The sequence below is a fragment of the Pipistrellus hanaki genome (assembly GCF_964339955.1).
Source record: "Pipistrellus hanaki genome assembly, chromosome: 10".
In the NCBI taxonomy this organism is placed as follows: domain Eukaryota; kingdom Metazoa; phylum Chordata; class Mammalia; order Chiroptera; family Vespertilionidae; genus Pipistrellus; species Pipistrellus hanaki.
In genome coordinates this window covers 30,487,327-30,499,710 of record NC_140512.1, presented here as the reverse complement: position 1 = coordinate 30,499,710, position 12,384 = coordinate 30,487,327, and positions in this window count along the sequence as shown.

Genomic DNA, 12,384 nt, shown 5'->3' with positions numbered 1-12,384 from the left:
AATAAAAAGAACTTTACCTCGTTCTACAGAATATACCTAATTTCCATAACTATTCTCTTTCTTTTTAAAAAAGTTACTTAGGCCCTGCCCACAGGCCAGAGCTCCCCTCTGTACTTTGGTCCCCTCCGACATGGCAAAAATGCCCAGCCCTTCAGAGACCTATTTCCAAGAATTTCTTAATCTTTTTTTAAAAGAGCTATAAACATTGATGAGAGGAAAACATCCATCAGCTGCCTCCTGCAACACCCCCTACTGGGGATGTGCCTGCGACCAAGGTACATGCCCTTGACTGGAATCAAACCTGGGACCCTTCAGTCCACAGGGCGACGCTCTATGTGACGGAGCCACATTGTTAAGGCAATGGTCAGCAAACTCATTAGTCAACAGAGCACCAAACCACGGCTCGCAAGCCACATTTGGCTTGCAAGCCACCGTTTGCCAACCACTGAGTTAGGGCGAATTTCTTAATCTTATTGGTGGCATGGCATTAGTTTGCCATGAGGCCTTTAGCCATTCCTAGAAGCCTCCGGCCCACCACCTTCCTTCCAACTTCCCAATGACCATCATCCCCTCACAGACCACACAAACCCTGAGCCCAATGTACCCACCACCCCATGCAGGCACCCTCCTGCTAGTGATACTAAAACATATTTTTGAAAACACACCAATAAAAAATAAAGTTACTAGACTTAAATGCCTTTTTCAGAGTAACCAAACCTATGAGAGCAGTGAAAACGGTCTTTCTAAGCAGCCACATTTGCACACCTCCGGATTGTTTAGAAAAACTGGAATTCTTTAAAAGTTTGCATCCATATTTTCTTTTCTTTTGTAAATGAAAGTATAGTTGACATCTTATGAGTTTTGGGTGTACAACATAGTTATTTGACATTTATATGCTGCAACTAAGAAAATAATGCTGATAGGCACATGTCAAGGTCGTTTTATTAAAATGATTGAATTTAAATGTGAATTTTAAAGCAAATAAATACCCGTGATTCAGCTCTCTAGGTCATTTATCAAGATGGAGTGTTCCAAGCCATTTATGATTTAGATGGAATGCTGGAACAGAGACCAGTGCACCGTAAAAAAAAGCCAGATGAGAATCTCAGAGGATGACTGTTGACCTAGTCCAAACAAAATATCTTCTGGTTCCACTGGCAGTTGCCAAGTCTCAGTAGAGAGCTAAGAATAAATATATCGCAGGAGTGGACAGGGGTCTGCTTGTCTTTCTGTTTGTGACTGTTCAAGCGGATGAGTGATAGGTCTCTGAGCTGATCTCTGCCAACTGCAAGGAAGCCATCAGATCACTGACGTCAATGCTCAGAAGGTGGTATGCTATGAAACCAGTCGTCCCCCACAAGATAAAAGGGAAAAAGTAAACAGTGTGACCTGCAGAAGAGAATCAGGCTTGAGGCGATGCGTCAGGTCATTGAGCCAGGAATAATACTTAACTATACCAACAGTCACCATCAGGGAGGCCCTGCTTGGATACCTGTGGGTTTTCCTGAGCAGAAATTGCATGGGCACTTGGTGGATGGTGTGAAGACACACTTAGCAGTTTAATATTCCTATCAGAAGAGTAATGACTCAGGTATTACCTGAGTCTCAGAGTGAGGTGCATTGTATAATTTACAGGAGGCCTATTTTCTCCAAAGTCTGGTCAAGAGTTGGCCATTTCATCTCATAGTCAATCTTCCTGGTATATATACCAATCAGTATATATTGAAAATACTGATTTTTTTTTAAAAAGGCAAAAGTCCACGTTTAATAGTTGGCAGTGACTCTAGAGTAGACGTAACTAACCACTACAACAGATATACTGAATAGATTACCTGCTCTTCTCTTAGGGTCTAGCAGTCAGTGAGGGAGTCACTTCCACTAGGAATAGAGAACAGGGAATAGGGATGGGAAGAGTGAAGTGTAACACCTGGAGAATGGAGAGAGGGGGCAAAACTCATCCTGAGATTATTCCTTGCTAGTGTATAGAAATGCAATTTATTTTTTTTTATATCCTGCAATCTTTATTTGTGTGACCTCAAGGCAAGAAGGGAGAGGGAAAAATAGAAATACCAATGATGAGAGAAAATCATTGATTTGCTGCCTCCTGCACACTCCCCACTAAGGATGGAGCCGTTAACTCAGGCATGTGCCCTGATGTGGAATTTAACCGTGACTTCCTGGTATGTAGGTCAGTGCTCAACCACTGAGACACACCAGCTGGGCTTCATACTCATTTGTAAAAAGATTATAAAACAATAAAATATATGTAGCTACTGTGTTTATATATTTAAATGTTTTGTGGGTATTTTTGAGAGGGGACAAGGCTATATAGATGTACTTGTAAGTAAAAAGAAATTTAGAAGAGCAGAGACCATTTATAGTGATTATATCTGAGTGGTTGAATTTTGAGTGGTTTCTCAAAATCATTTTCTGTATCATATTTTAAACTTTTGTTATTGAATCATAACACAAAGAAAAGATGCAAAGCATAAATGCACAGGTCAATTATCACATGTAACTACCCATGTAATTACCAATCAACAGCCCCTTATGCCCCTTCCTACATGCCTCAGACCTAGACTTTTAGCACTAAAGTTTAGTTTTGCTGAATTTGATATTGATGGAATCATAGAATATGAACAGCCTGGGTTTAACTTCTTTCACAGTGCCTCTTTTTGTCAGTTAGGTCTCATTTTGGTAGTGGCTGAAGCAGCAAAATTGTCCCAATTCTTATCCATACTATCCGTGAAAATAACATTATTTTTTTTGTCAGCTTATTCACATAGATGCACATGTTAGCCTAACAGACTCAGTGAAGCAACTATTCCTGTCATCATTATCCTCAATTTTTGAGGTAAGAAATCAGAGGTGCGAGGTGATTAGGCAAGTTGCCCATAGTCCTAAAATGAATTATAAGTGGAGATGCAATAGGGTTCCAGACTCCCGCCTCTGAGACCAGACCCCCTGGCACCATGCACAACTATGTCCTGTCACATATTCAGAATGAAGTCTGACCCAGTCTAAGGTACAGTGTGACATCCTACAAATTCCCCTTTTAATTTAAAAACCATGACCTGCCTACATTACTGCAGGGGAAAACATCTTGGGACATTTCCCTTGACCTGTATGGAACAAAGAAAAGAAGAATTTGGCTATGTGTGTTCCCAGCCTTATCTTGCCTCACAAAACATATGATCTCTGCTATTGTTAATTTTCCTTCCTTCTTTCCTTCCTTCCTTCCTTCCTTCCTTCCTTCCTTCCTTCCTTCCTTCCTTCCTTCCTTCCTTCCTTCCTTCCTCCCTCCCTCCCTCCCTCTCTTCCTCCCTATCTCCCTCTCTCCTTCCCTCCCTCTCTCCCTCCCTCCCTGCATCCCTCCCTCCCTCCCTTTCTTCTTTCCTCTTTCCCTCCCTCCCTCCCTTCCTTCTATCAACAACTTATTAAAAGTCTACCATGCACCTTCCACTATTCTTACTACCTACTATCCTGAAATAAATAAAGCAGACATGGCTCAGCCTGCTTGACACTTACAGACTAGTAAACCATGGTCATTTGCAAACAAAAGAATCCCAAGTGCAATAAATATTGAACGCATGGAGTGAACCTGGCCCAAATTAAGAGGTAAATGTTGATCAATGAATCCAAGTTTGAATGAGTAAACAAATGAAGAGATGGATTGACTGACCTTTAAGATTTTATAGCTCTGAGATACTTACCAGAGCAGGATAATTAAAATATTTTTCTAATACCCATTTTCTATTGCTATATTGCTGTGAGTGAAAATGTCGAGGAAGAATTAGGCTAAATCTGTCAGTCAAAAAACTTCATAAGAAAATCAATTAAGTAGCTCAAATCACTTCTGTACTTTCAGAAAAAAAAAAAAAAAACTGCCTGATGATAATTTTAATTGAATTCAGAAGCTATTACCTACAAGAACCTTTATTTTATTCTTACCCAGTCAATCGAAAACAATTTAAGCAAACCAAAGTCTGTTTTCTTCTAAGTTGCAACTGAGCTGAGAGCTGTCATGCCAAGTTTCACCCAGTGTGAATTTCAGCAGCTGAATGACAAACACCAGTAAAAGAAACCCTTTTCTAGAATGCCAGCGGGACAGCTTTAACCAAGTTTATGCTACTAGGCAACAATCTGAGAGAAGCGATGTTCTGCTGCTAATGGCCCATCTAAAAGGCTAGAGAGAAAAATTACAAAAAGATGCACTCTTCTTAATAATTCCCCCATCCCCCCATCCTGAATCATCTCTTACCCAGGAAAGGGTGAAGTGGAAGTTTCAGAGAACCCCAATCCTCATTAAAGTGGGGAAAGAAAGATTGCCTCCCTAAAGGAAGAGGGCTAGACGATTCTATGTAAATACCCTCCGTATAGTATTTTTAAAAACTGGCTTATTTCAAAAAGTGGTCTTGATGGTTGCTAATAGCACGAGTGGAGATCTATCATTATCAGATCAATTCACAAAATTTGAGATTGGAAAGCGACGCAGTCCTGGAGCTATCACAACCATACATTCCCTGGCATGGTTCTACTACATTTACTATACCTGCTCTGTGAAGAAAAATTATCTGTGGGGCAGTAGGTTATAGAAAGACTCAGCCTATTTATCTATTCACATTATACATTAGCATAAATATGGTTCTGAAAGTCCTGTGGCAAATAGGACTTTTTTTTTTATGCCACCCTTTCTTAAGTTATTTGGTCACGGGATACCTAGCAGAACACCGTTTGGGAATTGCTTAATTAGTTGATCAACGTCACTATGAAAGAAAGTTTTTTTAGAATTTTTGATCATCAATATTTATTTTAAATCACAGAGAAGTGATTCAGTATGTAGCATTTTTTCACATTTATTTGAGCCTGGTACCCTTTTTTTCAACTGCATCTTGCAAAATTGGTGTTATAGTCCATTTCCTTTCGAAACCAGTTTTTAAGGGTTCTTCCAAAGAGCTGAATCCTTGATTCTATTCTTACAAACAACTTGGTCAAGTGGCAAAAAAGGGTTGTCAATTTTTCAAGTGACACAAACTAAAAAATAAAAATAAATGAAAGATAGACAATACTATAGAATTTTAATTTATTAAGAACTGGATAGGCAAGTTTGATAAGATTAAGAAGAATTCCATTTGCTTTGAAAATTCAATAGTTAAATGTATATGTTTTGTGTGGGACAGAGGAGAGCAGGCTTTGGAGTTTTAGTGGGCAATAAGCTCAACCAGAAATATAAGGTTGCAGCGTTAAAAGGCAATTCAACCCTAGTCTACACTATATTAAGAGAATGGTGTCAAGAACAGTAAGATGTAAGAAGATAATTTAAGTATCACTATAGATTTACAAGATGGTGAGAGGTCTGGGAATGATGGCAAAAGAAGAACACCTAAAGTCTGAAGAAAAGCATACACAAGCATCAAGGCAGTTGCCTCTAAAATATGTGGGAAAATTTCATGGCATGTCTATCAGGCATCTTGACTGCTAGCATCCAACCTATTTTTAAAAGCTCTGATGGTGCCTAAGCAGTACAATCTCAATCAGAATGAAAAGTTGTTCACAAAACCCCTCAGGATGTGGGAGGATGGAGGTCAGAAAGGATGAAGGGAGCTCCCTGAGACAGAGCAGCCAAAAGCCCTGCAGAGGTCACTATAAGTGACCAGCACCTGCCCCATGTTCTTGTAGTTAAAGCACTCACTCAAGATACAAAACCCCATTTGAGAACACTCAAGAAGAAGCCGGGCCAAAATCACATGGCCAGCCCTGGCAGGATTTATTTTTAGTTCTTCCAGAGATCAAAACAAGTAGTGATGAGATGTCCATTGGTCCGGGACACTGTAAGGATGTCCCTATTTGGAGAAGGTGTCTATACGAAATGAACTCTTAGCAAAGATCCCTTGTCGGTGTGGAAAAGGCAACTATTACTCATTCAGGGAGAACTCTAAATCAGTGATGGACAAATGAGATTTTAGAAGTAGAATGCACCTTACAGGTCATCTGCAACAACAATTAATTTTTATTGACATAGTCAGAGCAAATGTTTGTTTTCCCAGGATCTGTCCATGAGTCAGTCTCAAAAGAAACACAGAACCCAGGGTCTCCGTGCCTTCAACCTATCCTTCTCTGTTATAAAATACTGCTTCCCTTTTCAACTGAACAAGCTCACTTCGTGGTGGAAATAGAAAATTTATTGATGTCTCCAAATCGCATTAGTGCGAACACAGAATGGTGTGGTCATGTGGGGAAGGGGAGTAGCTGATGGGGGAGGTGGAGACAAGATGAAAAATCTGTCCAAACCAAAATGGATTTATTTTTCCGATGTGACCTATAATTTACCAACATGTCCTTGGTTTTGATGCTGACCTTTTCTGGTAATTAAAGTTTGAGTGTTTAAAGAAAAACAATGCCTTTGACTACTGCAGCCCTCAGGAAAATGTCACTGTGAAGGCAAATTATTTTTCATCTGCTTAGTAAACTTTTCAACTGATGAAAAATCAATACTTCACCAATTCTCTTTCCAGGTGTTATTCGTCTGGTATGTCTCCTATGCCACCAGGAAACAACAGTTTAAACACTATTTTAATGAGAAAAATTGCCCTTGGCTGGCCTGATATCCTCTTAAATGGATTTGTAGCTGACACCTGACTGATAAGATGTTTGCTTGAAACATTTTCTGAAGGACAAATCCATTATTTGTTGCCACTTTTTCAAAGGTCCATAGAGAAATTAGCCTTAATTATTCCTTTGGTTGCCAGAATATAGCAAATCCTCCTTTCTTGAGAGAGAAGGATAAACACTACCAGTCACTGAAAGCAATTCTTTCATAAATCAAAATGTTGAAACTAGTAGATTAAACCATTAGACAGCTTTCTCTAAAGGAAAGAGCACATTATATTAATTCTTCCTCCTTGATGTAGAGGCAAATGAATAATAAGGGTTTCCTTAATCACTGTGTCAAGATATCAAGATAAAATGAGGAAACCCCAGTCATTCTGAGACTCTGGGTAAAAGTAGATTAATAATAATAATTAATAATACAATAATACCTCCTTTTGCCCAGCCCTGTGTATCTGTGGCCTCTCACTTCCTTTCAAATTGATGCTCCCATCCTAAAACATGGTGTCCATTAACAACCAAGGAAGTACACTAACCCAGAAAGCATTAATTTAAAAGAAAATCAAGATAAAAATAAAAATAAAAAATGAAGAAGAAAGGACGCCAATTAAGGGAAAGAGAAGCCACCAGAAAATTGGAGTTCCTCATCCCTGTTACTATTCCCTCCATATAATTTCTGGGTTTGCTCTCAAATAGAAACTCAATGATCCTCTATTCTTTTGCTCAGCATCCCCAGTGGAGACGCCCCTTCTCCTCAGAGTCTGAATCCTACCATTTGTCTCACTCTGGACATTGTGAGTGACAGCCCATTTACCACCGTGTAATAACACAGGTCAGAAGGGTTTTGTGGCTCCCTCTTTGATAGCTCTGTTTTCTTCTAGTGGGCACGATTCCATCAGATTTGTAAGCAAGCAACTTCTTTCTCATTAGAATTTTACCATTAATTCACGTTGCGATATTTGTTGGTCATTGAACACCCTTCACAGCCCTGAAGTTTCAAGAGGAAAATATTCCTTTGAACCAATTCTGGGAACCATCTGGGAGCAACAGAGTTTACACAGCACATTTCAAAATAATATCATGGCCGGCTTCCCAATTCACACTCACAACATCCGGTGGAATCAGCAAAACTGTTTACAAAGCCACTGGCCACTTTGAATTAGAATAATGCTATGGGAGCTCAGGGCAGCAAAGCATTTATTTCTATAATCTAGAATAGTGACCCTTTTACATCATGATCCAGATAGATCTGAAACAAAAGTGACTCCCTCCAAAAAAATCTCACTCGGCACAGCATGCTTCCTCCCCCCACCCCCCTTTCTCTATTCTGCCTTATTTTAATACTGTCTATGACCCATTAAACTGATTTCATGACCCATTAGCCCAAGACACATAATCTAGAAAGCACTGCTCTAGAACATGGAGAAATTCTGTCTTAATCTGGAGTTATTTGAAACATCCATGTTGTAAAGATTCTAAAGTAGTTCTGTTCTTTAGACCCACGTGCCTGAGATGCTCCATAAAAATTACGATGTCTAGGTCCCTAATTAGAGATTTTGATTGAATTGGTACCAAACACAAGTCACTGGTAAGAGTGCTTCAGGTAATTTTAATGTATGGCCAGAATTAAGAACCACTGCTGCAATTGAGATGATCATGTGATTTTTGTCTTCCAATTTGTTTATGTGATGTATCACATTTATTGATTTGCAAATTTTGTACCAGACTTGCATCCCTAGAATAAATCCCACTTGGTCATGTTGCATGATCTTTCTAATGAGTTACTGAATTCAATTTGCTAATATTTTGTAGAGGATTTTAGCATCTATGTTCAACAGGGATATTGGCCTGTAATTCTCTTTCTTTGTAGGGTCTTTATCTGGTTTTGGAGTTATGCTAATGCTAGCCTCATAAAAAGAGCTTAGAAGTGTTCCTTCCTCTTGGATTTTTTTTTGGAAGAACAAAGTTGGAGAAATCATAATACCAGATATCAAGTTATACTACAATGCCACTGTATTCAAAGCCTGGTACTGGCACAAGAAAGGCATATAGGTCAATGAACAAAACAGGGACCCCAGAAATTGACCCAACCATTATGCTCAATTAATATTTGACAAAGGAGGTGAGAGAATACAGTGTAGTAAAGATAGTCTCTTTAATAAATGGTATTGGGAAAACTGGACAGGTACATACAAAAAATGAAACTAGATCACCAACTTACACCATATACAAGAATAAACTCAAAATGGATAAAAGACCTACATGTAAGTCGTGAAACCATAAAATCTTAGAAGATATCATAGGCAGCAAAATCTCAGACATCTCTCTTAGCAATATGTTTACTGATACAGCTCCTAGGGCAAAGGAAACTAAGAAGAAAATAAACAAATGGAACTACATCAAAATAAAAAGCTTCTGCACAGCAAAAGAAACCATCAAAAAAGTGAAAAACAAAGTCCACTCCATAGGACTTTGCAATGATACATCTAATAAGGAGTTAATTTCCAAAATATATAAGGAACTCATACAACTTAACAAAAGGAAGACAAACAATCCAATAAAAATAATGGGCAAAGGAACAAAAATTGACAGTTCTCCAAAGTGGACATACAGACAGCCAAGAAACATAAAAAAATGCTCCAAGTCACTAATCATCTGAGAGATGCAAATGTCAAAACAAGGAGGTATTACCTCACACCTGTCAGAATAACTATCATCAACAAAATAACAAACAACAAGTGCTGGTGAGGATGTGGAGAAAAGGGAATCCTAGTACACTGCTGGTGGGAATACAGACTGCTGCAGCCACTGTGGAAAACAGTATGGAGTTTTCACAAAAAATTAAAAATGGAACTCCCATTTGACCCAGTGATTCCTCTTCTAGGAATACATCCTAAGAAACCTGAAACACCAATTAGAAAGGATATATGCACATCTAAGGTCATAGTAGCACAAATTTTTTAAAAATATTTTATTGATTTTTCACAGAGAGGAAGAGAGAGGGATAGAGAGTTAGAAATATCGATGAGAGAGCATCATCGATCAGCTGCCTCTGGCACACCCCCTACTGGGGATGTGCCCGCACCAAGGTACATTCCCTTGACCGGAATCGAACTTGGAACCCTTCAGTCCACAGGCAGACGCTCTATCCACTGAGCCAAACCGGTTTCGGCAGTAGCACAATTTAAAATAGCTAAGATTTAGAAGCATCAAGTACCCATCAGCAGATGAGTGGATTGAAAAACAAACAAAAACAAAAAACAAAAAAACAAAAAAAAACCCTGTGGAATACTATGCAGCAGTAAAAAAAAAAAAAAAAAAGAACTCTTACCATTTGCAACAGCATGGATGGGCCTGGAGAGCATTATGCTAAGTGAAAAAAGCCAGTCAGAAAAAGATAGGTATCACATGATCTTACTCATTATGTGGAATCTAAATGAACAAAATAAACTGCTAAACAAAATAGATTCAGAGACACAGAACCATAAACAGACGGATGAATTTCAGAGGGAAGGTGCGGGTAAGGGAGAGAGACTTACCAGGGAATTTATATACACAAATGCATAGCCCATGGACACAGACAATAGTGTGGCAAAGGCTTGCGAGGGGTGGGTGCCGGGAGGAGGGGATCGATGTGGAGAAAAACAGCAACAACAAAAAAAAAAACAAAGCGGACCTCTGTAATACTTTCAACAATAAAGATAACTTTAAAAATAAATAAATAAAATTCTCAGTTAATTTAAAGAAGAAGAAAGATAAAAAGGACCATTGCTGTAGTCTAGAGACACTAATAATTCCTTTGCTGCAATACACTTTTTAAAAGAATCTCTTCTCGTTAAGCTGTTTTCCATAACATAAATCCTCCAGTCGCCAGGTTGTTTATCACGGAGCCAGAGTCAGTACAGGGTGATCTTTAAAGCACTCTATGATCTGTTTTTCCACTTGAGCAGCAGAATTCCTAAAGGCCCGGAAACCCTCAGGCTTGGCCTCTTGCCTCGGACACAGCCTGGCTTATTATAGAGCTGGGTAATCACAGAGCTGCCTCTGGTCTGCGTGACCTTTCCCCCAGTGAGCTTTGTTTCCATGAACAGCAGCAACCACAGGCCTGAGAGCTCACGGGTGGAAAAGAGTCTGCTTCATAGCAATGACCCTTCACCTACTAAACTTCCCCTCCTTGGCTCCACCTCCAGGCAGGCAGGCCCAGCTGTGGGTGTGGGACTGACCTTTCACCCACTTTGCCCGGCCAAGCCCAGCATCTGCTTAGTTTTTACAAGACGAGCTAAGTTTCTTCCTTCCAACATAATGTTGATGAAAACTGTGTGAGAGAGAATCGTTTCCTTGTTATTTTTTTTTTTACCAAGAAGTGAATCTGTGAAATAGTGCCACCGCAAAGGAAAACAGCCCTTTTGTTTCCAGACACAGTGCATGCTGAGGTGCCTCTTTGTTGAAAAAAGAGTGGGGTGGGGGGGATCCTACTCTGAAAGGGGTGAACAAAGAACACAGAAGAGCCCCCCCCCCCCACAGGTTTCCTCTTTGGTCTCCGCACCAACTACCAAGAAACAGCCAGGCCCTTTTCATCAATTAAGAACGGAAACATATTACCCAAACTCAGCACTGTCAGATCCTCAAGTTTATTTTCAAAGCGGAAGGAGTAAGTTGGGGAAGAAGTGTCTGTGTTATTGCTGTAAAACCTAAAGACAGTCTAGTTTGCTCTCTAAGTCTCGCTGTTGCCCTATGGATGAGGGGGGACCGCCGGGGGCAGGGGAGGGGATCAGTGTTCTTGAAGAAACAAGCTGTTGAGCTCCCAGCATCTTTTTGGTTTGTTTTCAAACTCAGTTTCACCCAGTGGCCTGGTTTTGGCCAAGAGGAGGAGCAGGCATTCTGAGTTCTAAAGTGTCTGAAAGGCTTAAAAAAAAAAAAAAAAAAAAAAAATCTTAGACTTCCCAAGCCTCAGGGGAGTGTGCCCAAGATTTATGTTGACTCTGAAGAGTAGCTGTGTGAGTTAGGGGACTTCGTGGTCCTTTGCTTCAGTGGGAGTGTTGGACTTTGCTCTTTGCTGGTAATGGTCTCACTAAAGGCAGTTCAGGGCATAAGTTGGAGGTTTGGACCCGCTGCCACCCAGAAAAATACACAAGAGTTTGCATCTCCCAAACTGGATTCGCTGACTCACTGATCTCCAGAGTGCTTAGGTTGAGAAGAATCCTGAGGTTAAACTAGTCGGGATAGGAAAATCTGTTATCACCTATGGGTGGTGGTGCCAGCCACAGCTGGAGAGGAACCAGTCACTTGCACAACATGTACTTGCTGAAACTAGTGTTTTCAAACAAGCAGAAGATGTTAGTGTGGCACCAGTGTGTCTGCCCTTTGATTGCTAAGCATATGGACAAACTGAGCATTGCACATTCTAATAGGCTGGTACGCATGCATCAGTTGAATTCGCCAGACAATAAGGAATGTTTGTACTAGTATAAGTGAGTAAATGTTTCCACTTTTAAGTGGATACCCAGTGGGATGGAAATACAAGTTTTGACCACCCTCTGCACTGAGTTAAGCAAAGAAATCACCAAAGGAAGTAATCTCTAAAATTGCCTTTCCGATGACCTGGTGTCTGATTGTGTTTCTTTTATTATATGGAACACCAGAAAAGGTTGTCTGAGGCAGTCAGTCAGTGTTATACAAACCAAGACTGGACTTGAGCAAAACCTGGAATTTTCAAAGTGAGAGATTTGTATTTGGGGTGTGTGTGTGTGTGTGTGTGTGTGTGTGTGTGTGCAG